The sequence below is a fragment of the Eriocheir sinensis genome, chromosome 4 (genome assembly GCF_024679095.1).
Source record: "Eriocheir sinensis breed Jianghai 21 chromosome 4, ASM2467909v1, whole genome shotgun sequence".
Taxonomy (NCBI): Eukaryota; Metazoa; Arthropoda; class Malacostraca; order Decapoda; family Varunidae; genus Eriocheir; species Eriocheir sinensis.
The window spans coordinates 15,330,642-15,335,972 of record NC_066512.1 but is presented as its reverse complement, the minus strand read 5'-3'; positions in this window follow the sequence as shown (position 1 = coordinate 15,335,972).

Sequence of the window (5,331 nt, the reverse complement as noted above, 5' to 3'; positions counted from 1 at the left end):
TCAGGTCCTTCAAGGAAAGGCAGTGCAACGGGTCCATGGTCCGAATTCTCTGCAACACGGGTTTAACGTCCCAGGTCTCAGAATATCTGGGTGTAGAAGGTCTTAAGTTGAAAACCCCTCGCAGGAACCTGTTGACGAGAGGGTGGTTCCCCGCCCGGCAGCCGTCCACCACTATGCCTAGTGCAAAGAGAGCTCCCCTTGCCGTGTTGACACACTCGTAGCCCACACCTCTGTGAAATGTATCAGATATAAAATTTAGGATGTCGGCCACAGAGGGATTAAGGGGATTGATGTTCCTTCTACAACAAAATAGTGACCATCTGTTGATGTGAGGACGGTATTGTTTTTCAGTTCCCGGTTTCCACGAGGCCATGATAATGTCCGTACCTGCTGCAGATATGCCACGTTCTCGGAGCTGTTTCCGGACAGCCGACAAGCCATCAAGTTGGTGTGCCTCAAAATCGGGTGTTCCTCCGCCGAAGCTGGATGCAAGAGGACATTTTTCCGTGCCTTGATGACCCGAAGGTGCTCCACCAACATCCGGAGGAGAGTGCCCATCCAAGGCTGTGACGCCCAGAGTGGAACGACCATCCACCCATGCGCCCTCTCCTCCCGCAGCTTCTGGAGACACCTAGGGATAAGAGAGAATGGGGGAAAGAGGTAAACCAGGTCAAACTGAGCCCAATTTAGTGCAAATGCATCAACGTGTGCAGCTTCTGGGTCCGGTTTCCAGGAACAAAAACAGTCCAATTGCTTGTTTAAGCGAGAAGCAAACAAGTCAATGCAGGGAGTTCCAAAAATAAGGCTCAGTTCCCTAAAAATTCCCCCGTTGAGCTGCCACTCCTGTCTGTCATTAAAGTGACGGGACGCCGTGTCCGCCATGTTGCACTTGCCAGGTATGTTGGAAGCAATAATCCAAGCATCAGTGATAACACACCAATCCCAAATGCAAATGCTGATGTCATTACAAACTGGGGACTTAGTACTACCCATCTCATTCACATATTTAATCGCCGTAGTGTTATCACACAACACCTTGATGTGCTGCCCCCTGAGTAGGTTTGCAAAAGACTTCAGTGCTAACAAATCGCTTTCATTCCCGAGCATTAATGTGCAAAAGCACCTCTTCAGGTGTCCATCTGCCATTAGTAGTTTGGTCATTTAGGCAACTGCCCCAACGTAGGTTTGACGCATCAGTATATAGCTCAATTTCCGGAGCCTTCCTGAAATTTTTTCAGTCCTGAGCTGCCAGTGCATTGATCCACCAATGCAAGTCTGTCTTAACCTCATCTGTGATGGTCATCCATCTGTTAAAGTTTCCTTTCTCACTGTCCAAGGCCTTGATCTTTGCCCTTTCCAACTTCCTATAATGTAACTTTCCCATCTCAACAGCTGGGATTGCAGCCACCAGAAGGCCAACCATTCTCGCAGCTTCCCTGATTTTCTCCCTCTCATTCGTGACCAAAAGAGAACAGTGCTGCAATATTTTTTGCTTTCCTACGTTCTGGTAACGTGACGGTCATGGTCTCGGAATCAATGATATTACCAAGATACTCAATGCGTTTAGTAGGAACCAAGACTGATTTCTCCACATTAATGCAGAAACCTACTCTCTGCAACATCCTTACAGTATCATGCATGCACTCATAACATCCAGCCACCGAATTGCTACACATCAGTGTATCATCAGTAAAACTAATAATGGTGTGTCCCATCATTCTCAGAGTCAAGAAAACTGGTTTCATAAGTTTGGTGAAGAGTCGAGGGCCTTCCGAAACACCATCTGCGAGACAAGTGAATTGATAGATCTTTCCAGACCACCGGAAACATATATATTTCTGCTGTTCCTCTGCAATTTTCACCGAATAATATGCATGCCTGAGGTCAATTGAAGCCATACAATTCCCTTGATTAATGAGTCTAATGGCTTGCTCAAAGTTTTCCATTTTAAAATGTTTGTAAGCAATGTGTTTGTTCAGCTTCTCTAAATTAATTACCATCCTATACTCCCCATTCTTTTTTTTCCTCAAGAAAATGGGGGAAATAGTTTGCTGAGCTTGTCTATGAGTCACCTTGATCACTTTGAGACGTAACAATTTTTCAACTTCTTGACAAATGATCCCTTTCTCTTCCTCATTAAACACATATTCAATATCTTCATCAAATATATGGTCAATGTTATCCTCGTCAATATCAAGATGGCAGTGCTCCACAATATCCAAAATGAAAGGATCACTCGTGATCAAACGCCACTCACTTATAAATTTATGAAGTTGACCTGCTTCAAACTGTTGGCTCACCTGAACTATCGCCGGGGATTGCTGTGTCCCCGGCCTCTCGAGTTTTTTGACGTCGAGGCTGGACGTGGACAAGAGTGCCTATGGTCCCCCTTGGTGTCCACTTCGCATTGTCCGTAGGGCTGGAACCTGGACGAGAAGCCACGGGAAGGTGCCTTGCCAAAGGAGCCTCGTGGTTTACCCCCACCAAATTTCCCAGGGCCAGAAGTCCAAAAGTGAAATGGCTTCTTGGTGGAGATCTTGTTCTTCAGCTTCTCGGCCTCTTCAATCTGCTTAGCGGCTTGAGAAATATCGTCCCCAAATGACAGCCTAGTCATGGGAACCTTGTCTGAGCACAAATGGGAATATTTTTGATTTATTTCCCGCTTGATGATGTGTCGTCTGGTCAAGTTGTTACGGAAGTTGGCATTCCCGAGCAATGCCAAAGCACCATTGAGCATAGCCACCTCACGTGCCACCACCGAATTCTCCTCATCATGTGCAACTTTGTCCAGTGTGGTGAGAGACTTGACGACGATCGTAGCGGCACTGACAATGTCCTTACTGACCTCCCTCAGCCTTCTTTGCCTCTGTGTTCAAGGCATCCAACACTTGTGTGTTGCATTCCACAGGAGTTAACGCGTGACAATTACTGGGTCTTTTGGTAATGTCGTCCTCCAAAATGTCCTTATAGTCCTCCTCACGCATGCCATTGTCAAACAAATGGTTCACCATCGCGGCCACCTGCTTGTCGATTTCCCCCGAGCTGTCATCTGTGGGCCCATAGTTCTTAGCAGCTTGAAGGAAAACACTGCCCTGGTGAACATCTTCCTGAATTTCCCCCTCCTCGCTACTAGCCTCAGACGCAGTAGATCTAAAACCAGAAAACTCAGCATTGATTGCCAGACAGAGGCAACTGAGCACCAGCAGTAGAGGCAACCCCAGAGCAAGAGGGGGCCGACACTGGCCCAGGGACAGCACTAGCACTCACAGGCTGTCTCTCCTGTTTGAGCTTGTCCATGTCGCCCCTCAGGTCCGTAATAGCACTCAAAATCATGGCAAAAGTAGCAGCATTACCTTCAACATGTGTGGGGGCATGAGAGGGAGGAGGAAATTGGGCCAAGCTGCGCCGCACAGGGTTGTAGTCCGTCCCTTGTACTGGACTCACCTTCTCACGATGGACAGAAGAGCTCCGGGACCTGGAACTGGCACCACCATGAGAATGGCGCCGATGAGTGTCCGTAACTCGAGAGAAGGAGCGTTTCTTGCCCGCACTCTGGCCAGAGAGGCGGCACTCATCCGAAGAGGACATGGCGGCGGTCCAGCCAGCGTGAGTGAGTAAACAACAGGTGGGTGGCAGCCTTTCCAACGGGGCACTAAAACGCTCCCAAAGGATCACGGGGAAGAAACCAGGCTCTCAGGTAAACTGTAAATCGTGAGGCCACCCGCTCCTATCACGGATAACGGGATGGGATACTGCCCGCTCCTAACTCGGATAACGGGATGAGGTAGGTACTGCCCGCTCCTATCTCGGATAACGGGGAAACAGCAGACCAGCAGAAACTGTATCTGAACAGCGCGGTGTCCACGCAGCAACTGACAGTGTGAGGCAGCGCAGCGCATCTCATGTGGAAGCGACCCCTAGCAGAGGAATGATTTGCTGAAGTAAAATTGTTGGGGAGAAAGTTAATAGGGTCAATATTAGATGGTGGAATGTTACTATCTATAGGTGAGGTGCAATGTTCACATAGCATTCATTAAATGCTTCAGTTATTTCATCTGGACTTGTTAATATTTTGTTGTTATAGAAAATGTAATTTAGATAAGTACTATTGTGATTGTTTTTAAATCATTAATAGCTCGCCATATTATTTTTGTATTGTTTTTAAAGTTTGTAAATGTAGTCATATAATATGATTTCTTGGCAATTCTTATCGTTGTGTTTAGTGTATTTCGATACTTCTTATAATACTCTTCAGATATGGCCCCAATTTTGTAGTCCTTGTACAAATTGTTTTTTTTTGTTTTTTTTTATGGATTTTAAGATAGCTTGTGTGATCCAGGGACTATTAAATCTTTTTCCTGACATATGTTTTGTTTTTATAGGAAAGCATTCCTCAAATAGGTCTTGATTTTTTTTTTTTTTTTTTTTGATGAATCTAGCACATCTTGCCAGCATACAGAGTTTAGTTTAATTGAAAACAGTTCTTTATTATTATTAGATATTATAGAGTTTCTGATTTGCTTTGGGAGTTGATATATTTAAAATATTGGGAGATGATCTGAGATGGCAAAGTGCAAAATAAATGTTTTTATTTTAATGTTAAAGTTTATGTATAATTATGTGATCCAAAAGTGAGGGTACACCCAGAGATGAGCTGTCAGGAAATCTGGTAGGTCTACCAATGAGTGGAGTGAAGTTTAATAGCTGTATATTTGTAAGAAAGTTATTTGTGGGAGGTATATTCAAGTAAATTAATGTTAAAATCTCCAATCAGCACTATTTTATTATTTATTGCTTTCTCTCGTAAAAGTTCGTTCAATATGTGTGAGAACTCATCAACTGCAATGTGTTTACTGTTAGGTCTGTAAATTGTGCATAGAAGGAAACCTAATGAGTTTGTTTTTATCCTAATTGTGTTTATTTCTATATCTTCATTTACAATTGTCAAGTCTTTGATTTCCTGAGAATGTATTAGATTGGACACAAATATTGATACCCCTCCCTGTTTGCGCGTATTTCTGGTTAAATGGTATGAGTGGTATCCTGTAAGTTCGTGTAGGTGTTTATTATTGTTTGTAAGCCAGGATTCAGTGACTGCCAAGCTATCAGGTTGTATGGGTAAAGATCTGAGGAGTAGTTGTATATTATTGAAATTTTTTGTTAATGATCTCGAGTTTATGTGCATTATGTTAAATTATGTGTCTGTTGAGTCTTAATGAGGTTATTATAGGTAACAAGGTCATAATAATTTGATATTGATTCGAAGTCCATGTGGCCGTGTAGTTGATTATCTCCATACTTATGTTATTTGAATTGGAATGCCTGTGTTCA